Genomic DNA, 25,711 nt, shown 5'->3' on the forward strand with positions numbered 1-25,711 from the left:
CAATATATCCAGCTCTCAAAAAAATATATGTAATCATGCCAAAAGAAGAAAAATAATCAATCTGAAGAGAAAGCAAGCATCATAACCATACTAGGATAGGAAACAGATGTAGCAGTTTTCAAGACTGTAGTAAAATAATATTAATATGGTGAAGGATCTAATGGAAAAAGTTGATAATATGCAAGAACAGATAAGCAATGAAGCAGAAAGGTGGAAACTGTAAGGAAAAAATCAAAAGGATATGCAAGAAATCAGAACATTTTAGCAGAAATGAAGAATGCCTTTGATGAGCTCATAAATAGACTGTACATAATCAAAGAATCAGTGACCTTGAAGATAAGCCTATAGATAATACCCAAATTAAAATACAAGAAAGAAAAAAACAAGGGAAAGAAAGGAAAAATAGAACATCCAAGACTTTCAATTCAAACGCATAACCTCTATTGCTAAAATAGCAAAAGAAGATAGAACAGAAAAAAATATATATTTGATATAATAATGGCTGAAAACTTTTCAAAATTAATGACAAGCTTTAAACCTGTGTAAAATGTAAGGGCTCTTCTAAGGTAGTGTATGCAGATTCTCAAAGAATCATTTGATAGGTTGGTGGAATCCAACATCGGATTGGAGAATGTGATGAAACAATCTAATTGTATTATAAATGTATAAAACTAACTCAACAGAAGGGGGTGGGGAAAAAAGATGTAGAGTCCATAAAAATAGGGCAAAAGAAACTGTATAAAGCATTGTACTCTAGCTAATAAAATTATATTCCATGGAGGAAAAATGAAGAGTTCTAATACTATTTTGCATGAATACTTGTAATTGAATAGTTTATTAACTGGTTGACAGATGGTAGGAGCCAGATTTCTCACTGTTGGAATATGACCATAAAAATAAACAAAGGAATGAGATTAGAATCATCCATGTGGCAATGGATTAAAGTTGGAGATGTCATATGAACTTATATTAGCTTAAAGTAGATACAAATGCTTACACATAGAAGTTTTTATAGATGTGTGTCTACATACAGGTTGGTATATATACCCGTATATTTTCTGACAGTATCAGCAGTGAGAACCTAGAAGCAATGACACCTTAGTAGCAAGTAGCACACCAGCTAGCAACTGTGTATTCTTTTCTAATAGCATTCTCCAGTGAAAGGGACCAGAATTCCATGGTGAAATGACTGATTCTAGAACTGGGGCAGGAAATATACAAGACAAGTCTGGAGCATCTAATAGGGCCAAAAAATAAGGAAGTGCCAAAAAAAAAATCCTACAATGACAGGGGTGTTTCAAAGGACCACAAGTGATAGAGTTGCCAGTGAAACAATTTAAGCAACATAATAAAAAAAAAATATTGAATTCCAATCCAAGGCATAAACCAAATATCTGTGTTGATATAAATGATTGAAGAAATACAAAATTGGAGAGACTAAATGAGTTTCCCATATACAATAATTCTAAATAATTTATATAGCTACTTTGACCCCGAGGAGGTGCAATTTAATTCCTCACTTTTTAAGTATGGGTTGAACCTAGTGCATTTTTTCTAAAAGAACAGAATGAAAAGGAGGAAAAAAAAGACTACAGTGAAGAAACCTGACACTTTCCTTCAGCCAGGTGGTCAAAGTTAATATCAACAGTGACAAGTTATATTAATAATATGTATCCTTGATATGCTGTAATGAAAATGGCACTTCACCTCTGTGGTCTTCCTCCCTAAACCACATAGCCTCAGGCTTAGCCTGAGAAAACCATCAGACAAATTCTGATTGAGACATTCTCCAAATATCTGACCAGTACTTCTCAAAATTGTCAAGGTTGTAAAAGCAAGGAAAGTCTCAGAAACTCCAAGAGCCTGGAGAGATATGACAACTCAATATAACGTAGTAGCCTAGGATCCTGGAATAGAAAAGAACAACATTACGCCAAACAAAGGAAAGCTGAATAAAGTTAATAGACTTCAGTTAATAATGATGTGTTAATATGGATTCATTAATTGTAATAAATGCACAACAATGTAAAATGTTAACAATAAACAAAACAGGTTGCGGAGTATACATAGGAACCCTGTGTACTATTTTTGGAATTCTCCTGTAAATCTAAATCAGTAATAAAAATTTTAAAAGTTCATTTAAAAAAACCAAACTAAAAAAAAATCGTAAGGGGATCTAAGTAAACTGATTTTTCAAAAAGTAAAGAAAAATATATTTATTTTTTAAAAATATTTTATTTATTTATTTGGCAGTGACAAGCAGGGGGAGCTGCAGAGGCAGAGGGAGAAGTAGGCTCCCCACTGAGCAGGGAGCCCCATGCCACGTGGGACTCCATCTCATGACCCAGGGATCATTACCTGAGCCAAAGGCAGACACTTAACCCACTGAGCCACCCTGGTGCTAATACACATTTATATTAGGCTAATCCATTGGGAGTCATATACACAGATCATTTGGGTATTTCAGAGGAACTAGAATCCAACAGTAAGACTGCCATTTATGGATCATAATACTAGAATTTTGCAAGCATTAGCTTACTTAAATATCAAAAAATCCTGCAATATAAATACTATTATCCTGAAGAAACTCACATCAAATCCTTTTGGCTCTGACCTCTTTTTTTTCCTCTTCTGATTCCCTTTATACTGCATCGCTCTCAAATGGATTAGTGTAGTACTCTCCATTTTGTTTTCTTTTACTCTTTCTTTACTCCCACATAACGGCCAGAATCATCTTAGAGGATCTATTGTGCACAAGAAACACTTAAAGCCTTTATGGTTTTTAAGGTCAATAGTGATATCACTTAACCCAATTAGAACTATGCTACAGATAAAAAAAAATGTTTTTCCTTCTTTTTTTTTTTAAAAAAAGAAGAATCTAATTTTATTTTTCCCATGTGACTATCCAGTTATCCCAACACAGTTTATATAAAGTACCTTATAATCAGTAATTTGCGATGGTGACTTTATCATATAATAACCTGGTATGTACAATTGGACCAATGTATTGTTCTATCCATTCCACTGGTCTGTGTAGTTAGGTACCAATAGCACGCTATTTTCACTATGAAGGTTCTGTAGTATACCTTCGTATTTGATTGAGCTAGTCTTCGTTTCTTTCTTTCTTTTTTTTTTTTTTTTTTTGGTAGGGATTTCCTAACCATTCTTGTTTTTTATTCTTTCTAATAAACTTTATATTTTATTTTTCTAGCCCCAAGGAAGGGAAAAAACTTGACAGTGTGTTTATTAAAGTTGTGTTAATTTTAAATTTAGGAAGAATTTCTGTCTTTATGATGCATATTATGATTCAAGACTATATTTAATCCTTCCATTTCTTCAAGTCTAATTTATGTTCTTCCTAGTACTTTATAGTGTATTAACTATATAAAATGTGAGTCTTTCTTGTTAAGTTTATGCCTAAGTATCTTATTTTTTCTTATTTTTACTATTACAAATGGAGCTTCTCTTCCATTATATCGTCTTTCATGTTTGTTTTAATCTATGGAGGCTATTGATTTCTCTAATTTTATAACTCTCTGATTTACTAGATTATTTAGTTTGCATTCATTTTCAAGTGATTTAGGTTCTCCAGATGTGTGTAGTCATGGCACCTAGAAGCAGAAATAATTGTTTTTCTTCTTGTCTAGTCCTTATGCTTAGCACTGCCTTCTTTTGTCTGTTTGCATTGGCCATTACATCTACACAACATTAAATAGAAATCAATGTAATAGACATCCTTATCTTTTCCTAACTTTCTTGGCAAAGGCTCTAGTGTTTTTGTATTAAATAAGATGCTAGTCTTTGGACTGAAATACACACAAACCCACACACAAATAAACTCATTCATGTTAAATTCATAGATCTTCCATTTATATGAATATATTATATATATTGCATTTGTGTATATAATTGGATATTTTTAAACCATAAATGAATTGCATTTGTGTATATAATTGGATATTTTTAAACCATAAATGAGTGTTCATGTTAAAGTCATTATGTATTTTGCATTGATATATAGAGAAATAATTGGGTGTTTTTAACATGAATGAGTACTGAATTTTTGTGAAATGCCTTTTCTTCATTGAATGATGTGATCTCCATCTCTATTGGTGTAACAGATTACACTAATGGATTTTCTGATTTCAAATCATCCTTGCTTTCCTGGAGTGAACCCTCCTAGATTATGAAGCATTATTTCTGATGTATTCCTTGTTGCTGTGTGCTAATATTATTGTTAGGTTTTTGCATTGATAGTCATACATGATATTGTTTTTTAGTTTTCTTTTTTAATCCAATCTTTGTCATATTTTTGAAATCAATTTTCTTTTCATTCTATAAAATGAATTTGGAAGATTTTCCTCTTTTTCTGTCCTTTGGAATAGTTAAGTAGAATTGAGATGTTCTGTTCTGTAAAAGTTAGATTGAATTTCCTTGTGAATCCTTCTGGATCTGTCCTTCTTTATTCCTTCTTGTTCATCTCTCATGATTGTTTGGTATTATTTAAGCTTTTTGTTTCAACCAGAGACTATTTGGGCAAGTTTTGATTTTCAGAACAAAAAAATTAATTTCATCTAGTAATTTCTTCCACTAAGCTGGAAACTCTCCAAAGACAATTTTTGGACACCAATTTGGTGTCCAACAAATCAGTTCAATTCTGAAAATAATACTATGTTGTATACAGCTACCTGGAGTTAGCATAGACCCCACAATTAAGGGGCTCAGCACTATAAGACTGTCCCCCTTTGAGACACCAACTACAAGTTCTGGATCCTCCAGCTATTTGTAATTCTGACCAATTGCCCTGACTACAAAGTCAAAGGAACTCATGACCCCTCTTCTCTAGAACCATTCATGAAACTCACCAAAAGTTCTAAACTTATGATTACAATTTTATCATAAAAGATACAGCCAAGAGAAAGATGGTGCTGGGGACAGAGCTTCTTTGCCTTCTCCAGGCATGCTACTCTTCCAGCACATTGATGTGTTCACTATCATGGAGGCTCCTTGAGCCTTATTATTTCAGTTTTTATCCAACCTCCAATCAGGTGCTTGGTATTATTTATAGGGTGGCCAGCCCCTCCCTGGAAACTCTTTAGGAGCCCACCGTGAGTCACCTTCAGCATAAACTCAGGTATGATAAACAGGAGCTTGTTATGAATAATTAAAGGTATTTCTATCTCTCAGGAAATTCCAAGGGTTTTAGGAACTCTGGGTCAAGAACTGGGGACAAAGACCAAATGTATTTTTTATTATACCACAGGGAACATACTCTGTATTTTTGTAGTGCCTAGCTCACATTGTGCTTAGCACCCGTAGTAAGTGTACAATAATTATATATTGAGGTAGTGAAGGCAAGAGTGAATGAGCCACATACGTGCCAGTTAGTAAGGCTGTGTTTTATTGTAGGAAGGAACTTGAAGGAGCTTTTGTACATGATATTTGATAATACTGATTCACTGAATTCCCTTATAGACCTCTCAAAAGTATAGGTCACTCCAAATCCCTGCAGCCTATGGACTTGGAATCCTGATTTAAGAATCACCAATGTGATCTTTTGATCTCATTGATCTTTATAAGTTAACAAGCCTACAGTTGCATGAAAGCATGAATCCTGCATTGACTCAAGTGTGAAAAACATCTGTGGATAAGATCCAGACATCATTTTCTTTATTACTTTTTTAATAACACAGGTACATTTTGAGAATTTTTAATTGTATTTTCCCTAAAGATCTTAAAGTCTGGATATAAATGTGTGTGTGCGTGCGTGCGTGTGTTTGTGTGTGTTAACTCTCATATATTTCAATGAGAAAAGTTCTCGTGTACAGATAGGGACACTTGAGAATAGGAGCCAATTCAATTTGACAATCATACCTGATACCCAGTTAATCCTCAACATTTTAATCATCTGGATTTTGTAATTCTGTTTTGTTTTATAGGAAAAGCATCTGTGTTATGTGAGAGATGAAACTTTGCAGTTTTCTCATGTTTTATTTTTTCAAGTCTGTCTTAGAATTTTTCCAGCTGTATGACTAATGCAGAGGGATTTTTCTCTTCCACTGCTATCATCCTTATGTGAATTATTAATATATGTTTTTATTTATAATTCATTACCTTTAAAAAAGAGTCATGGATGAGCAAGACCCAGCTGCACTTGGGCTCATCTAATGTCCCCAACTATTTTTCAAAGTTTGAGCATATTCCCAAACATGTTTCCATGAACATTTTCCCTTTATTTACAATCCCTTGTGTGTTTAAGGGAAATGTAAGCCTTATGTTTCTTTTTCATTTGTACTTAACTCATCAAAATGTTTTGTAAAGCAATTTAAATGTCCAAGAAGATTTTTATTACTGATTTTCTTAGAAACAGAAAGTCCTATTTTGCCAATAGTAGGAGAGAAAAAACCATATAAACCCAGTGACTAAAGTTTGGTTCAGAACTTAAAACCAACAAAATTTGAGTGGTTCTAAACTTGGCAAATCTTGGCCTAAATAACTTGTAGGAAGTCTTCATTTGCTAACTACAGATAAGCAGTTACATTTTAGAACTGGTGATTACAAGCCTTACTGCCCAGTTTCCTTCTGCTCATATCTAACTATGGGCCAAACTATAATATTTCAGAAAATGTAAAAGAGAGGGACAAACCACGTGGGCATGTCATAGAATGCATTTATCAGCTAAACTGGGATGGAAAATATTTAATTTCTACTTTGTGAAGAAACAGTAAAAAACTGATTTATTCTGTGTCTTCATAGAATTTTCCATGGTAATTAATTAAAAGAATAGTATTGAGGTGAGTTTTAAACATGTTTCATTTATTTAAAAGTTCAAAAAGCTTTTAAAATCTTTTAGGAACTTTTATGTAGGCAATCATAATAGCAACTCAGATTATCTAGACTAGTCATTAAAGTAAGCAAATTAAGATTTCAGTTTGGCTACAGTGTTAATAGATCAAATGAGAATATTGAGAAGTAAAATAGAGACACACCCTGAGCTTCTAAAGGGGGAAAATGATACTTTTTATGAAACACTCTTGATTTACCCTTTAGTTTATTCAAATTAGTGAAATTTATTTTGATTTATTAAAAGAAGTACTTAAACAAGTAGGTCTATTTCATAAATTTTGAGGTTTGGGTTTGTGGTAAGGCTAAGACTTATGACATCATAGAAAGAAAATTACATATATATCTGATTTCAAATCCTGGTTCATTTGTTTAACCACTTTCTCTGATTTTCCCATCTGTAAATAAAGGGGAAAATCACCTTTGCAGGGTTGCTGTTTAAGGCATCTAGCCATAATACCTGAAAATTGGCAGATGCTAAACAAATCCAAGTTTCCTGACAGCATAAGAGCTCCCATGAATGGTAGTGTTCAAGCCTCAGTGAAACCATTACCTGGTGGAGGTATTGTAAAAATGGCCTCAGCATCACCTGAGTTGGCTGGACTTGATGATTTCAAGGCTCCTTTCAACACTAGTCTTTTTTTCCTGACTCCCCTTAATTCAGAGATGTGTTCATACCTGTTTTTTAAGTAGATGTATCCTAGACCCACATAGAATCATTTTGAAATAGGATCTATAATCTAACAACCCCTTAAACAGCTACTAAAGTCAATTGGGAAACTGCAATTGGCAATTTGACACAGGTTAGCACTCCAAGTAAAGGAGATCGTATTTTAATAAAACCTGAAAAGAATTCATAAGGAGGCTTAGTGAAGTGTGTTCCTCTCTAAAAGGCACATTTTGAGTATTCCAGTGCTGGTAGGAGATGATTATAGCTCCCTGAGAAATTTTTATTTGTTTGTTTGGTTGGCTTTGACTAGGATTTTTAAAAGCATGAGTTCATTAAAAATAAAACAAAACAACTTTCTTTATAAAGTCATAGAAATAGAACAGACCCTCAGGGAAACCAATTCTAGGGCATCCATTCTGCACACACATTGCTCTTTTACTCACACCTCCAGACAGACTTTACAAGTCAGCCAGTCACTGTCCTTTTTCCCATTGAGCTCTTGCTAAGCCTCAAAGTACTTATACTAAGCACCTCATTCCATGAAGCTACTGCAAATTTATGGGTGCTCACAAGTAGACTTTGTTTTTTTTTTTTTTTTTTTTTGTTGATCTTTGTTTTTAATCTAGGTTATTCTTTGATTCACAGTCTGTTCTAAATCATATATTCATCAACTTCATACCCAGGATTATTAGAAAAATAAATCCCTAGAACTCTTTATTGTAAAAATTCTCAAAAGAGAAATTCATCTTTGGCAATTGGCATAATTTATTCAAATTAGCTGCCATCATGTGTCTACAGCCTGAAGATATGTGATCAGAGAAATTCTGGATCAGTCTTGGCAAGGATCCACTTACTAAAAAATATTTCTTGTTTATATTAAAATGAGAATTTCTGGACACCTGGGTCAGTGGTTGAGCATTTGCCTTCAGCTCAGGTCACGATCCTGGCGTCCTGGGATTGAGTCTGGCATCAGGCTTCCTGCAGGGAGCCTACTTCTCCCTCTGCCTATTTCTGCCTCTCTCTGTGTGTCTCTCATAAATAAATAAAAAAATAAAATATTAAAAAAAAATAAAATAAAATGAGAATTTTGTCATTGTTATACTTATTATGAGATACAAATCAACACAGCATATTGTTTTTGATGAGTGGTTTAAAAAGTTTGATGAAAAATACTATCTAAATATTAAATATGTAAAATAATGAGAAACCAGGAAAGAAAAAATGGAAGGTTTGAACTGCCTGAAAATTTAAAATTCAGTACTTCAAAAAGACCAAAATCAAAGTTTAAAGACAAAAAGTACAAAAAGAACTATTTATAATATTTAATTTAAAAATAGAAGTATTCTTTAAAATCCAATCAATAGGTTAAGGCATAGTACCTTCCCCCACACACATTGGGCAAAAAACATGAATGAACAATTCACAAAATAATTGATAGAAATGGACTTCAATGTTACTTGAAATGTTCAGCTTCTTTAATATAATAACTTCCAATTGAATGAACAGTGAGATTCATTTTCTCACATATCCAATCAATTAAAATTTTGAGAATATAGGACACTTGGATGGCTCAGTAGTTGAGCGTCTGTCTTTGGCTCAGGTCATGATCCTCAAGTCATGGGATCAAGTCCTGCATTGGGCTCCCCACAGGGATCCTGCTTCTCTCTCTACTTATGTCTCTGCCTCTCTCTCTGTCTCTCATGAATAAAAAAAATAAAATCTTTAAAACAAATTTTGAAAATATGAGAGTAACCCATGTTGGTAAATGTGTCATTGACCGGAGATAGCCATGCCCTTCTTGAGGAAGGGAGGGAAGCCTTGCAAACTTTTGAGAGTCAATTGAGAGACTATGTGCCAAGGAGCTTTAAAAGTTTAGTGCTTTTGACTCAGTATTTAAAAATCTAAACAAGTCTCCTTATAAATAATCAGAGATAATAGCAAAAGGAGTTGACAACAGTATTATTCGCAATGGTAGAAAATAGGAAGCTATCTCAATGCCCAATAATAAGAGAATTCTGGAACATAGTACACCCAGGTAATAAAATATCATAGAACTATTTAAGATGAGGTTTTTGACACTTTTTAGTTACAGAGACAATAAGTTTAAATGGGAAAAATAGGTTAAAAAGGTTTACTAACTGACATTTATTGAATACTTATTACATGTCATACACTTATTTGATCTCAAAAATTACCTCAAGAAGTATATGCTATTTTTAGCACCGTTGTGGAGGTAAGGAAACTGAGGCTTCCAGATGTTGAGTAACTTGCCCCAAGGCACAAATGTAGAAAGAGGAACAGGCAGGATTCTGTTCCAGGCAATCTGGCTGAAAGAGAGCCTATATGCTTAGATCAACTCTCAGCCCTGTCTCTGGTCAATTTTCTATCCATCAACAAAACTACATGTATATGTTTACTAAAAATAAGTGTAAATATAGAGAGGAGAGTGAAACGAAACACAAAGGACTGTTAATAGTGGTTATCTCCTGTGGCAAGATTTTTAACTTCTTTTTATATCTTTAATGTTTTTTAGAAAGTCTAATATAAATATGTACTACTTTTGTACGTAAGAAAAATTTGATATTAAATATAAAAAGTGTAATTCCAGTATACCACAGTTGGATATGTGTGCAATTCTGAACACCACATGCTTATTTTTCTACTTTAACTTTAGAGTGGGGAAGAAATAATTTTTCCATTTCCCTGAACAGATTTGAATCAGGTTGACAACAGGATTCAAAGGTGGGCAGACGGGGGCGAGGCAGGGTTTTAAATCATTGCTATCTGTTTGTCATTATGAATTGTTTTTCTTTCCCCCAAGACCTAAATGTCTTTTAATTATAGGTCAACTGATTCTGTAACTGAAAAGTTGAGTAGCAGATTAAATGCAGCCTGCTGTTACTGTAATGAGGACTGATTAGGATCTGAAACCATTTTCTCCCTTGCATGGAAAAAAAGCACCAATTAGTATTAATGAATCACTGCTTGTAGGAGTCAGCCAGGTTTCTATTTTTCCCAAAATATGAGAATGACTTAATTTTGGCTGAGATATTTTGTTTCCTTCTTCTTACTTTATTTTTATTATTTTTTAATAGTCTTTGTATATAAGGAGTATCTGAAGTTTTTAGGGATGCTCTTGAGAAATGATGATTAAGAGAAGGTTTAGATTTCTAACATTGAATACAAATGTACTGAGGCTGAACACTAACAGGTTTTGGTTGGTTGGTTGGTTGAGTTTTTTTAGTTACACATCTAGAATGGCCTGTACACTTCTATTCTGCTAGCTTGGTCAAAGGTGAATTTCATCCTAATTGATAAGAGGAAGATACTGTTTGTCAGAGACTATTGAAATGGTCATGCATGCTTATTTGTAATATGTGATATAAATTCTATAAGCCTTTTGGAAGGTAATTTGGTATTTTTGTAAAAAAAAAAAAGCTTAAGGACGGAATGGGAGCGAATAGTGGAAGAACTGAGGAGGGAAGCTGGACATTAGGGGCTCCATCCTTAGGTCAAGTGGAAGCATTGGTTGCAGATTCATCAAAGATGCTAAATAAAAATAATTTTCAAATTGTTAAAAAAAAAAAACTTAAAAAGGTCCAAACTATTTATGCAAAAAAAAAATTTCTAGAGATAGATCCTAAGTAAATAATTATAAACACACAAAGATTTATACTTACGATGTGGAAAGTTGGAAACACCCTAAAATGTGCAATTAGGGATTCCTGCTATCCCTAGCAGGAGGTAGCAATTGTTCCCGTTTTGCTCACAGTAATATTACAAGTGGAAGGAACAATACATGTGACATAATAGATGGTCAATAAATATTTTTGGATGAATGAATAAATAATATGCAATTGATAAAAGTCAATTTTTTTCTGAAAATATTTAAGAGAAAATTTAAAAACTAAGTGAAAAGGCAGATAAAATTGTATGCATAGTATGAGAGTAAGCTTATTTAAAAGTGACTATACTATACTTCTGTATGCCAGGGAACATTGTGTGAGCCACAGACCCAAGTACAAACAATAGTTGCCTCTGGGAAACAGGAGTAGGGGTGTTGGATAGGAGAAAAATGTTTACTTTCAATGTATACTTTTTGTATTGTTGGTAATTGATCTGTGCATATTCCTTTTAATTTTAAAAAGCTAAATGTATATGTACATTTTTCTCTTTGTACACTATTTGCAGGTTAAAAGCCAAATTTGAAAGTCCCACATCAAAATTAAAAAAAAAAATAATTTGTGGGTTTCTGCTCTGTAGATTTCTTTTCCTCTTGCTTTCTAAAAGTATTTTCCAATTTTCTCAATGAGCATTATTCAAGACTTAAAAGACATAAAGTCAATAAAAAGACAAAATAAATGGAGACAAATATCTTTCCTACAGAGCAATTTACCTGAGCTATGGATTGTAGTTCATGGTGGTGGTGGGGGAGGGGGGGAGTGCATGGGAGAAGGAGATTTTTATACTTGAAACTCTTATATCTTGACAACTAAAATTAATGGGGAAAATTCTTGAAAATGAGAAGTTGTGAGAAATCTCTAAGGGCTGTATTGGAGAATGGAGAAGTAACGTGTAGAAGAGATTGGGGAAAAAAAGGTTGTATGGCTTGATGTGGATTTGTACCTCTGCATCTCTGGTGGATCAGCAGCTCCTTAGAAACTCTGAGTCATTGCTGAATGCTGGAACAAGCCCAATAGAGTCTGGAAATCAGGCAAAGAAATGGGAATGAAAGTGGAAATATGGAGATAGAATGAAAGCAAAAGAATGCCCTTTGGAGGCCATGACCCCCAGGGGACCTGCTACAGTATTAGTCCATTTTTGCATAAAGTGTTTTGCAAAGTAGTCTCTATTGGTGTTTTTCTAAAACCTTAGGTACTGCATTTGAAACACACCATTGTGCTTCTCTGCTGTAATTGGAGCTGTAGGTTTAACATGATATCCAGGCAGAAGTCTGAATGCATGGATGGACCTGGGGAAATGAGCAGCTTCATTCCCTTGTGGGCAGCACTGTGGTTCATCAACAAAAAGTGATAGTAGCCCTTATGCAAACACTTTGCTGGAAGTAAAAATACTCCGTGTTTTGGAGTTGTGGTGATACATCAGGGAAAATGTGATGGGCTTTGTTATGGGTAAGGACGAGCTACACTGTCTTCTCTTCCTCACCTCCTCTTCGTGGCTCTGCCCAATGTGCTTGGGCTTCTGCAAACATCAGGAGCTGTTGATACTGTCACATCTATTTGGCAAGTTGGGGATATGACAGCTTTCATCCTCTCCCTTGATTACTCTGAGGCACTTGCGCCATTGACCACTTTCTCCTTCAGGAACTTTTCCTTTTTGCCTTCTGTATTTTTGAGTGGTTCCACACTAGTTCTTTTCCCACTCTAAATGCTTACTCTGGGTAATCTCAAACACATGATATATAACTACCATATATGCTCGAAAATCCATATCTTGGTCCTCCTTGCTCTTCTTGGTTCACTGCTCATAGTTCTAGATGCATATTGACAATGTTACCCAAATGCCTTCAGACATTCAAACTTACCCCTTTGAGACTGGACCAATTATCTTCCAGCAAATATGTTCCTCTATCTTTATTTATCTTCATTAATGTAGAAAACACCCAACCCATTTTCTAAGCTAGAATGCTGGAATCTTCTTTCTCTCTCTGATAGCTTTTACCCACTGCCTTACTTCAACTCCACTACACCAGCATATCACAATCTGGATCATAGTCTAGCCTCATACCTCATTATAGCTTCCTTCCCCATGGCTTCTCTACAGTTTATGCTTCAATCTCAGTGGACCTCCCTCTGACCCCTGAAAACATCACATTATGCAATGACACAGGACACCCACAAGAAGGCTCATTCTTCTGCCTAAACTAACCTTTGCTCCTTGTTCAACTGATGAAAATTTACTTATCCTTCTGATCTCTGCCACTAGTGCATTCTTTCTAAAGTCTTCTCAGACTGGTAGTTTAGGAGGAATTAAATATTCCCACAGTTCTGGTTCTGCTCGGTATGAGACAGAGTTCTATCGCAGTTCACATTACATTGTACTCTCTGTGCTCTGTTGTGTCTTTATTTTCCATAGTCCCATGAAAACAGGCATCAAATCAATGTGAGAGGCTTTCCAGAAATAGGAAGGAAAAGGAAAAACAGGTAAAGTGATGAAAGTGTATAAAAGATACGAAGGCCAGAGAAAGGCATCTAAATGTAAGGATTGTGGGCATTCCAGGACAAGAAATCAAAATAACTGGAACAAAAGGAACAATATAACTAGAGAAAATTTTGTGGAGCTAGAGCATGTTTGCTTATGAAACTCAAAAGCCTCAACACATTCTTGGCAAAATTAATTCTTAAAAAAAGAATTCATGTGTTATTTGGGTAAAAATATAAGACAGCACGAATTAACAAAAAAAAAAATCAGGCTGATTTCTAACTTCTCTGCCATGTTTACAATTTTTGAAGGGGAAATTTTGTGATAGGAAGCTTATATTCACAGCCCATGGATCTTTCATATGTGAAAGTAAGAGAAAAATATCGTATATACAAGAGTTTGAAAATTAATTGCTCATGAACATTTTCAGAATTTTCCTTAAAAGGTATCTTAACTCTACTGTAAATGAAAATGATTGCTCAAAGCAGAGTGTGTGTGTGGGGGGGGGGGGGGTGGTTGTGTGGGGGGGTAATATTATAAAAGCTCTGCTAGATTGATCTAGGAGACTATCACCAGCCATAACATACTGTCATCTCAGGAGCTGTAATGATAGTATTTGTGCTTCAGCATCACACAGGACACAACTGACCCAAAAGCGAATATACAGCATGTCAATGCCTTTGATGGTTGTACTTGAGCAAAGATTAAATGAAAGCAATTTCGGGGATCCCTGGGTGGCGCAGCGGTTTGGTGCTTGCCTTTGGCCCAGGGCGCGATCCTGGAGACCCGGGATCGAATCCCACATCAGGCTCCCGGTGCATGGAGCCTGCTTCTCCCTCTGCCTGTGTCTCTGCCTCTCTCTCTCTCTGTGACTATCATAAATAAATAAAAAATAAAAAAAGAAAAAAAAAGAAAGCAATTTCGTTGCATGTTCCTTTTCTTATTATGGAAATGAACTGGTGATTTGACATGTTTATCACTGGTGTGACAGGAACCTCTCTCAGACAGAATTTATCTTTGGATTTATAGTTCTATTAAATACTATTACAGTGATCTTTTAATCCTGAGACAGAGCCTGTATTGCTCCCCAAATCTACATTATTGTCTTTTTAGTCACACAGTCAGACTATGGTTTCCAGGTTCCCTGGCATTAGGTATGGGCCACGTGATGACAGGGTGCCAGAAACTGAGTAAGAGCAGAGATAAATAGATTACAGTTCCAAGTCTGGTCCATATAAAACACGCACTCTTTGCTTTCTTGAAAAAGAAAGCTGAATGAAGGGAAATCCGAGAGTATAGAGGAGGATAGACCCTCAAGATGTAAGGACACTTTGTCCCTGAGTGATGGTCTGCAACAGTCTCTCATTAAACTGTTAGTGAGTTAAGCCAATACTTGGGAAACCAAATAGGAGTAAGATATCAAACTGTCATTATGGTTGTGCCTTTTTGGTCACAAATTTTTTCTTCCCACTTGTTTTTTATATTCTTCTTATTAGTATAATTTAAATGAAAAAAAAATGCTTGGGTCCTGCATATGATAATAAGTAATGTTGGCCTGATAGTATTTTACATGTTCCATATTTGAGCTACTTGACATGGATATTCTCCATTCTTCGGGGCTCTTCTCATAGAGCTAAGCATGCAAGAGATTGGTAGCTGACATTCATGTATCTTATAGGTATTCATCTGAAAGATTTATATTTTTCTGGATCTAGGTATCGAAACAGTAGATCCCAATCTTCCAAAAGAGAACAGCCTTACTTCACACATAACAACAAATCTTGAGTGCTTTCTGTGGGAAGACACAGTCATGGTTAGAGGTATGGGAGGAAACAAAAGAAAGTTTATTTTGTCCTCAGGACACCTATGTGCAACCAACAGGGAGACAGACAAGGAACAAATAAACACACACATTACATAATTTCAAGGAGTAATAACTTCTATGGGAAGAAAAAATAAAACAAAGAAGGACTCATTTTGTGAGGGAAGGGGATTGATTTGGGCAAAAGTTGGTCTGAGCAGAGACTGGAGGAATATAAAGGAGTCTGTCCTGTGAATTCTGGTGGAAGAATGGCCTGGGGGAAAGGGAGCAGCCCATATAAAGTTCTTGAGGCAGAAAGGAGTTTGGAATGTTCAAAGGCTTGAATGAGTTCCAGCATAAATTATAAAAACAATGGGAGGAGATGGTTATCAGAGAGACAGTGACTCATGGGCCCCAGCAATGAGTTTGGACTTTACACTACATGACAGTTTCTTTACATGTAAAACTTCATTTCATTGTCACAACAAACCTGAAAGGTGTTAGTGTATTTGTAGTTTCAAATAGAGAGAAGAAATAAGCTGGAAGAATTTAGGGAACATACCTTGAAGTATAAAATATGAGAGTCTAAATCCAGATTATATATTCTCAATCTGCTTGTGTCCCAATCGTATTGTTCAGAGAACCCTTGGAAAACTGTTTCCAGAATTTTGTCAAGCCCATTAATGTGCCTAAATGTATGTTATGCATAACATGTTTAAGATTGCAACCACTTCTTTCTTCCTTAACAATCCCTGGTATTCTAGAACATTCCCTCCTCCCCAAAGAAAATCAGAAGTTCCTCCTCCACACATAAGGTGGAGAACATCTGTTGTGAATCAAAACGATACCCAATTTCTTTGCTTTATCAGTGAGAGTATTCTTGGAATTTGGGGAGTTCTCTAGAAAAACATGTAAATTTTACACTTTTGTTTGAGTGCATTCTTTTTCCCCTCCATATCCCGGGTCATCTAATCTTGTGAATTCAGTGCCTACCTTGACATTTATGTTTAGATTTATTATAGCACTCAAGCCAAAACTGGGCTGCTTTATTATTGAGCTAGCAGAGGTGGGGGAATGAGGGCAAGCAGAACTCAAATGATGGTCACTAGCAAATGAAGGCTAACCAATATTAAGGTAACCTACAGGAAGGGACTTTTTTAGTACTTCAAGCTGAAAGAGTGGGGAGCGGGGGGGAAGCAGAGCCATCCCAGGATACTCACAGCCTTCCAGGTATGCTTACTAGAAGGTAACTTGTACCATGGAATTTAATTTCAGCAAAGCAACACTATTTGGCATATTAAATAAACTATTCATTTGAACTGTATAGGTCCTGAAATTTTACTGATATAAGTCTGTTCTGAGTTTATAGCTGTGTAGTACTGTAGGACTAGTAATTTATATCTGCTCTATGTTTGAATGTGTTCAGGAATGCTTAAGGAAGCACTTGATAAAAATAAGTTAAGTCCACATTGGGTTCTGCAGAAATGTTTCCCTTTGAAGGAGATTCACACATTTCTCAAATTTAAGAAACACTGATTTAAAATGTCCATCCCATGGGGAGGAGAGAAATATTAATTTTCTCTGGTAGCTTTTTGTTAGATCAGGACCATATGGCCAACATTTATAAAATAAATATATCTTAATAGAGATGACTGATTCTGATTGAACTACAAGGATGTCCATTGCAGTGCTCTTTAGGATGGTTAACTATTAGAAACAACTTAAACTTTTATCATTACGGGACTAAGTAAATGAATGAGAAGTCCTGTACAATTGAATAGATTTTATACTTTGAAATGATGTTGTAGATATATTTTTATTGACCTGGAAAAAGGCTCATCATATCTTAAGTGAAAAGACCAAACAAATGTATATATAATTTCATCCTGTTTTTGTAAAAATATGTGTTTATGTGTGTGATGTGTACATAAAAATCTGTGCATGTGAAAATACCTAAGGAAACATATACCATGGGATTATTTAGAGCGATCCTTTCTGGGCTATGGGCTTAGGAAATTCAATCTTTTCCTCTTTTTGATTTACCTGCATTTTCTAATTTTCCCATACTTCACAGTAATTGCTTTTGCAATGAAAAATAATTTATATTTAAACATGTACTTTAAATGTTCTAAAAATTATTCAAAATAACCATATCATTTTGTAAAGAGGTACTCCTGAGAACTTCCATTAGATAACACATGAAACATTAAAGACTGGGTGAGGCAAACGATGGTTCACAGATTTCGATAATTCTTTGAGAAATATGAAATAATACCAGAAGTATTCATTGGAAATTACAGGATGGGGCATCACAGAAGCACACCTGGAAATAACTTACTTAAACACTTTAAAATGTGGATCCTTTCTTAAAGTTCTGAGATAGAATTCAACTCTTTTATCTTCCCTAAATGAAAATAACAGGAACTACTAGAGACAGATTGCAATTTTCTACCAAGAAGCTAAAGACATTTTTTTTTTGAAAGAGTGAAATTTTAACAATTATTTCCTGATAACCTCTGGTTATTAAAAAAATCCTATTCATTTATCTGTTGCATCATTTTGAGAAATAAAATAGCATGTATAGTATAAATCTATGAAGTTATACTTAAAATGACTATCCATTTTCCCTAATGATTCCTGTACAAAATGCATGATGTATAGAAAATTTCAAAATATAAGCCATGGCATTTCTATGTTTACCACCCAGGGAAAATTACTACTGATATTTTATGTATAAGCTTTTGCTCATTTTCATCCTTATGTACATTTTTAAAATATTTGGATGTAGGACACATGCTGCTTGATAAACTAATTTTTCATTTAAAATATGCCCAGGGCATTTTTCTGTATTTGCAAACTCTGAGAAAACAAAAATCTTATTTCCTGGTCATCTTTCATTAAATAATCTTCAGGCTGCTGTATTTTAGTTTAAAACTTCACTATGACAAACAATACTGAGAGGGTCATGTCTCTATATGAAACTTTGAACACCTTGTTAATTAACTTTCTTAATATAAATTCCACAATTAGAGTTACAGGGTCAAAATGTAGGCAGTTTAAAAGTATTCACACGTATTAACCACTTCCATTTTCCTTGTGGAAGACTATCTCTGCTAATATATCCATCCTTGTTGAATACATCAAAATGTTCCCTGCCCACGCTAAGTATGTTGAAGGAAAAAAGCCTGGAGATTCTACTTTAATTTTTAATACCACTGTGCCTCATATTCAGACCTGAATAGGCCATAGAACAATAATAATTTTAAGTTCTTGGAGAGTTTCATCACTGCTTAGAAAGAATGATGGAAATAATAGGAAGGAAAAATCTTCCCACTTCAGTTTTGCAGATGGCAGAAATCAAGTTTGACAGTTACCAGAGCTGACAACTCCTTCATGATACAATTCCTGAAGAAAACAGAACACAGGGCAGGGACCTCCTATCCCTTTGCATTTGACAGAGTCATTTTCCGGAGTACAATAACCATCTCACAATATACTCTTGAACTACGTTAGAAATAAAGGCCCCCAAGGCCTGGAAACCATTTAATTGCTGTTCAAGGATTTCTGGACATGCTTGGAGACTGTCACAGCAAGGAAAATTCTCTGATGCACAAGATGAGGGAATTGCTAGGAGCAGAGGGTGGGAGGAAGACCATTTTTAAAGATAAGAATTGCCATGGGATGCCAGAATTAGAACATTCAACATGTTAGGTCAACCTTCATATTAAATTGTATGTATTTATAATTTCCTTTTCAGAGGCAAAAATAGTTTTTTACTTGTTTGTTTCTTTGTTTATCTTTCATGTGGAGTAAGAGAAAAAGTGCTCGATTCTCTGACCCTGGTCCCATCTACCTCTGGGCATGTTCTACTGCGTAAATATTACATGTTCACACAGAACTATGAGAACTATACCTTATTTGTGACAACCACCCGGAAAGGGTTGGATTTCAGCCTCGCTAGCCCATGTCCCTGCCACAGGGTCTGGTGGGGAGTGGGAATGTGTGTGTACCCTACTCTGCAACTGTACATAAAGCCTTCAAGTGCTTTGACTGTTCAATGCCTATCCCTGTTTGTAATGACCCGGAGTTCCATGGGAGCTGGGTCTATCTGTCTTGGTCACTGTCGTATCTGCTACATAGAAATACTGTTGAACTGGCAAGTGTATAAGAGGGCCTGTTTCCCATAATCTTACCATCACAGCAAATTCATTTTGGTTTTTAACCTTTGCCAATTTGATAGCCAAAAATGGAACTCATTGTGTGATGCTGGTAAAGTTGAATTTAAACTCATATGTTTATTTTTCTTTTGTAATTTGCCTCTTTGTGTCCTTTGCCTATTTTTTTCAATTGAGTACTCCTCTTTTTCCTGTTGATGTAGCAGAACTTTTCTCTAAATGAGTTAAGGATAGTAACCCTTTGTCTACCAATATTTTGCAAATATTGCACTCTGTATATTATTCATAGTAGCTTAAGCGTAGAGAGAATTGTAACTTTTTTTCCCCAAAATATGTTGTTTTCCTTTATGGTTTTAGCTTTATGCTTGGGAAGCTCTTCTTTACTACATGTCAGTTCTTTTCTTTTTTCCTTTTGTGGTATAATTTTTTTTTTAAATTTATTTATGATAGTCAGAGAGAGAGAGAGAGAGAGAGGCAGAGAGAGAAGCAGGCTCCATGCACCGAGAGCCCGACGTGGGATTCGATCCCGGGTCTCCTGGATCGCGCCCTGGGCCAAAGGCAGGCGCCAAACCGCTGTGCCACCCAGGGATCCCTGTGGTATAATTTTTAAGATGAATCCCACTCACTAAATTCAACAAAACATTGTTTTAAGAACTTTAGTTTTTTGCCTTCAAATAATTTAACTTGAATTTTTATATTTTCAGGCTTCCTAACCTTCAAATGTCATGATGACAAGCAATCTGTGCTGGGAGGTCTTTTTATTAGCCCCTAATGCTAAGAGGAATAACTCTAGTAAATATTTCTAAGTCCCCACTTGATTTCCTCCTTGCAAGGAGTCACTTCAAAGAGGCTTTGAAAAATAATGCTGATTTTGTCCTATAGTTTTTCTTAAAGGGAATAAGGCAGGGGTTTCCTCTGAGCAGCATGAGGGAAACTTCCTAGAAATACTCTCTGGCTATTTTCCCCTTTCCCCAAAATTTCATACTCATTGAGGCAACGAAAAATACCTACCACAGTTGTTTTTATTCAATAGTCCCCTCCACTTACTATTTCATATTTGTCCTATCCCTGCACCTCTGAGTTGAGGTACCAGTAAATAAAATTTCCATTCTGCTTCTGATTGACTGTCTGGAGAATCAACCTGTCATCTGGATTTTATGTGACAAAAAGTAGAAAGAATGTCATAGCTATCTAGAATCCTTTCCTTTGAGAAAGTGGATCCAGAATTCCAGTTTCTGGTTCTACATATAAAAAGCTTGGAAGTCACACTCCATCCCAATAACAAGTAAAAAGCTGAACAGGCTGTAAGTTGCTGGATTCATAAGAGAGGGAAAGACACAAGGCAAACCACTATTCCCAAGGTTGGAGAGACTGATGGGCAAATACAGGGAGTCTTGGCATCTCATAGGAGAAACTCACAAGCAGAAACCACTTTGGGAAACAAAAATCTGAATGGTCATTGACAAATTTCTGGAGGCTGGATGTGGACAATGTTGAGAGTTAAAAACTGCAGGGGCATCCAGTCACAGAAAATTTACCTGCAGAAGCTCCACCAGGTTCCCACAATAAATACAACAAAAAAAAATCTAGTACATCTAGCAGGTGGAGGAGAAAAGAATGATTTTGAAATACACTCGAACACTCTGTTCTTCTTAAGGCCTGCCCTCAAGGGAAACTACCTAACCAGAGCCTAACTGATCCAAGGAAGGGAAATATCTAACTCTAGCCATCCTGTGCCATGGAACAGGTGAAAAGAAAGCCAAAAAACACTTGCAAAGTTCACAGTCCAAAGGCAAGGCTCACTAGAAGACTTGAGACCTCTCACTGGACAAGAACACTTTGTCTCCCACCTCCACACCCAGTTACTAAGGCCTACATACAGCAGTTCCTCTGTCCCGTACATTATGTCTCACTAGCAGGCAAAAATTACAAGGCATACCAAGAGGCAAAAACACGATTTGAAGAGGGAGAGCAAGTAGGACAGGAATGTTGGAATTATCAGATGGGAAATTTAAAACCAGTGATGATCAATATGCTAGGTGCTCTACTGGACAAAGTAGACAGCAGGCAAGAGCAGATGGACAATATAAGCAGAGAGATGTAAGTGAAGGGGGGAGAGAAGTTGAGAAGGAGGAAATCCATAGATACTGACTCAGTAATGGTTCTTGGTGCTATCACAAAGTAAAAGCTACTGTTCTCACACAGCAGGTAATGTAATTTAATGCCACCTATGGTGAAAAATGATAATGTTCATAAACTCTGCCTACTAAATCATTAAAGTCTCTTTAACTCTGATGGGACTCTTACAATGTCCCTTATTACTCTTTTCCTAAAGGAAGATTTTGGCAATACATTTCTTGACCTGATTTTGTTGTATTCAAAGGCAAATTTGTTGATGGCCAAGCCCCCAACTGGCTCACTTAACACCTTTGATCTAATTTAAAGCAGGTGCCCTTCTTCCAGGTGAAGTCCTTGAGCACAGGCCAGGTTTCAGCCTCCAGGCCATGCCCTTTTATGCAGCGCCCAACCTACACAATGATACAGAGTGGCAGGGATCTTGATGCCATCTATTTCTATTTAAAACATGACATTGAAAAGTGGCAACGTGAAGGGCAACCATCATCTTTATCATCTTTATCATCTTTATCATCATCTTTATCTCTGAAGCTCCTGGGCCAGTTTATTGAGCTGGATGAACCACAACTCTGATGAACAATTTTGGGTATTCTTACATAGAAGGCTGATCCTTTGAATGGATTAAATCATCATTAAAAAACAAGCTATGCTGTTAGGTAACCTCCTTTTCTCCAAACACACACACACACACACACACACATATATATATATATATTTTTTTAAACAGAAGTTTCTGAGTACTTAGTATAATTTTTGTTTCAGCATGCCTGTGTCAAAACCATATTTGATATGCTTTTATATTGGGAGATTGAAACATCCTAAATTTATTTTTAATTACTGTCATACGAATTGGACCTCTGTTCATATTCAAAAATCCAAAAATAAACACAATAAAAATGTTCATATTCTTGTTCTGTAAGGGAGATGCGTGTAATACTGTGATTACTCAGGTATCTGTGGAGGGGATGGTCCTGAGACTGGTAGACAATACCGAGCTAACCGGGACTTAGGGTCTGGCAACTGAGTTCCCTTAACTTAGAGTGAATTTCCTTAACTTCTGACTCCTATCATATCTGTTTTGCTTGTGATTTGGATAGACTTTGTTTTTCAGGATCGTATAGTCCAAAATGGAAACAAGATATTATATATGCTTCCAATTTCCTCTTCCATGTTTTTGGACATGTTGTAAGGCAGAGCAAACATCGAGTCCAGTGGGCTAGACTCAAAGGAGAAGTGTGGGGCCCAGACCACTATGGTGGTGGGAAGGAGATGGCAGTGGAATGCACTACATGTTTTATGAACTCAGTGATGAGGAGCAAGCTAAAGGGCTTTCTCACTTGATTATGGTAGGACTCAGTGGGTGTGTGTGCCAAGATGAGAGCCATTTCTGTGCCTCTATCCAAATACCCTTTCCAATGGTCCTCACGTTTTGTCTTCACCTTATTTTGCTCACCGGTATCGTCATGTCTGTCTGTGGGTCCTTTTAGGCAACTCCCAGTTCTTTGGACACTGGCTGATGGTTACAGCAGAACTTACTGTTTAGTAGTGCCTGATTAACTCTGTTCCCTATTTATAAGTAAAGATGAAATCATTCCCATTCAAGGTTGAAAGGATCATTTCAAATGTTTGGTTATACTAGAAAATATTCCATTAAAGAAACTGTATATTCTCAAGGCATTTATTATTATAATCATTGAGATTATCAATCATTTTCTATGTTTTTCTCACCCTTATTCTCAGGTTGGTCAACACTTTGAAAGGGTTTGCATCAGATTCATCTAAAGACAGGTATTGTCTTTGAATATCCATGCTAGTTTAGTCAGAAACAAATATCAGAGAATAATTCATTAGAAAAAAATACTGGACTACGTATCAAAGGTCATTAGCTCTTATTCTGGCTGAGTTTCTAACGAATCTTGAGAAAGACTTTTGACTTCTCTGTTTCAGTTGCTCCGTATATAAAAGGAAGAAAAGAATGTTTGCCTTACTCACTTCAGAGTCTCGTCCTGAGAACCTTAAACGTGAAAGTACATTTGCAAACTATAAAGCCTTCCTTAACTGCATGGTTTTCTTATTAAGAGGCCCTCCTACCTCCCTACCTGAGGGAACCTTTAACAGAACCCCCCTCCTCCCCCACCCATCACGGGCACTTCTGCTCTGTTTAGAGAAACACATTTTATGGCGGCACAGATACAGACGTGGATCACAGGGTCACTGCTATGTTTCCATTACAAACACACAGGCTTCAGGCTTCAGCCCTTTCCACATGCTGAACTTCATCGGAGTCCCATGTGTTGAGAGCCTTCTGGAAGAGACCCAACAATTACAGAGGAGTGCACCATACAGACTTGGCCTGAATGTAATTTCAGCCTGAACTTTCTGGGGATTGTTATGGGGTCCCATCCTGCAGTCTTTCAACATGAGAAACTCTCCTGGGCATGGAAGGTTTGGAAAATCTTCAGGATTGAAGAGTATTGCCTCTAGGATTGAACATCACGGAGGACCCTGTAACCAGAATGGACCTTCAGTCTCATTTCATGAGGCTGCTGCTTTTCTGTGTCTGTGTGGCCTTCTACTTGAAATAAATAAGCAAAGGATATAGTTTTAAGTGCAGTGGTTTTCACACTCCTAGGACTGATTTTTCCTTTGCTTTCCCAGGTTGATGGTAGTAGATGAAACGGATCCAAATGGATTTTGCAGAGATGGTCAAAAAGGCATGCCAACTTGGCTTCTTATGTACAGTAAGTACAGTATAAGGTAGCTGCCAGATAGAGAAGAGAGGACCCCAAGTCAATTACTGATTGCTTTAGCTCCTCCTTAAGGTCAACAAACCACAGCTGCATGTGTTCCAGCATCTAGAATGTGACCCTGGAGAATTAGGGGCACAGTACACAATATTCTGTCAAAGTGGGGGTGTCAGCCCTGGTGTAGAATGAATAGTGGAACCAGGGCTCTAATGTACATGTCAGATTTCCATGGATCTCTCTCTTTTGTCACATTGTTGTCCATGTCTTTATGTGGTGACATTGCAGAGTGGACTCACAGACCCAGGGAAAGGCTGGGAATGAAAGTGAAGTCAGTGATATTTATTATCTTGTGGTGATCCCAGTGCTGTCATTACACTGATTGTCAGCACAGAGAGGCTGATACCAGGGTCCCCAGTCCACCCGCTGCCTTATGGTATTGTCCATCCATCTTTTCATGGTGCTTACTGTTCCTTGGAAAGTGTCTCTGCACATTCTAGGCACTCTTTTTTCTTTGTTTTTAATAAAATCAGGTTCTCCTTTAAAAAAGCAGTAAGCCAATAATTTCCATGGAAAAATGAGGCAATTACATTTAAGCATAATCCTCAGAGAAGCACAAGGCACCTGAATTTGGGAGTTTATCGAGAGACCCTCTATTCAGGCAGGAGTGAATAGGTAACTCAATTCCATAGGCCAAAATTTGGTAAAATTTCTGTTTGGGACCAGGGCAAGATAGTAACTATTTTTGGCTCTGCGGGCCATAATGCGTCTCTGTAGCAATGCTTACCTCTCCATTGTGGCATAAAAGCAGCATAAACAATGCTCAAACAAATGGGCATGGTTCTGTCCCAATAAAACTTTATTTACAGAAATAGGCAGAGGGCCAGATTTAGATTTGGTCCTCAAGCCATAGCTTAGGGATTCCTGTTATAAATAGCTGTGCACTATAATACAGGTGTGGACAATAAAGAATTCAACTGACAGTAATTAGTGCCTATTGTGTGTTGCTGTAGATATAAAAATGAATTAAGACCCAGTTTTATGCATATACATTATCTTTTCCTGGCATCTGGCAGGGTGGGATCTGGTCATCTCTATGGCAGTGTATTTCCCCAGAGTGGTGGATGTTCATTGCTGCCCATCTCCAGTGCCCATGTCCCATACTATATTCACTTTCCGT

General features: G+C 36.3%; 2 long non-coding RNA genes across 7 annotated transcripts in view; one reads left to right on the forward strand and one right to left on the reverse strand.

Annotated features, from left to right (window-relative positions):
• The window catches only part of LOC144307049 (uncharacterized), a 70,264-nt gene extending 69,648 nt beyond the window's left edge, over positions 1-616 (reverse strand). The window contains exon 1 of the long non-coding RNA XR_013374017.1: positions 539-616. This is a non-coding gene — a long non-coding RNA (uncharacterized LOC144307049). The remainder of the gene's footprint in view (positions 1-538) is intronic.
• LOC144307046 (uncharacterized) overlaps positions 1-25,711 on the forward strand; it is a 199,417-nt gene that overhangs the window by 129,095 nt on the left and 44,611 nt on the right. Inside the window, exons 5-6 of one of the 6 annotated variants that reach the window (XR_013374011.1) lie at positions 23,528-23,575; positions 23,735-25,511. The exons of 4 other annotated variants lie outside the window; for them this stretch is intronic. This is a non-coding gene — a long non-coding RNA (uncharacterized LOC144307046). Of the gene's footprint in view, positions 1-23,527; positions 23,576-23,734; positions 25,512-25,711 lie in introns of those variants that run through there. One more of the 6 variants, XR_013374009.1, reaches the window with a different exon arrangement.

The sequence above is a fragment of the Canis aureus genome, chromosome 38 (assembly GCF_053574225.1).
Source record: "Canis aureus isolate CA01 chromosome 38, VMU_Caureus_v.1.0, whole genome shotgun sequence".
NCBI lineage: Eukaryota > Metazoa > Chordata > Mammalia > Carnivora > Canidae > Canis > Canis aureus.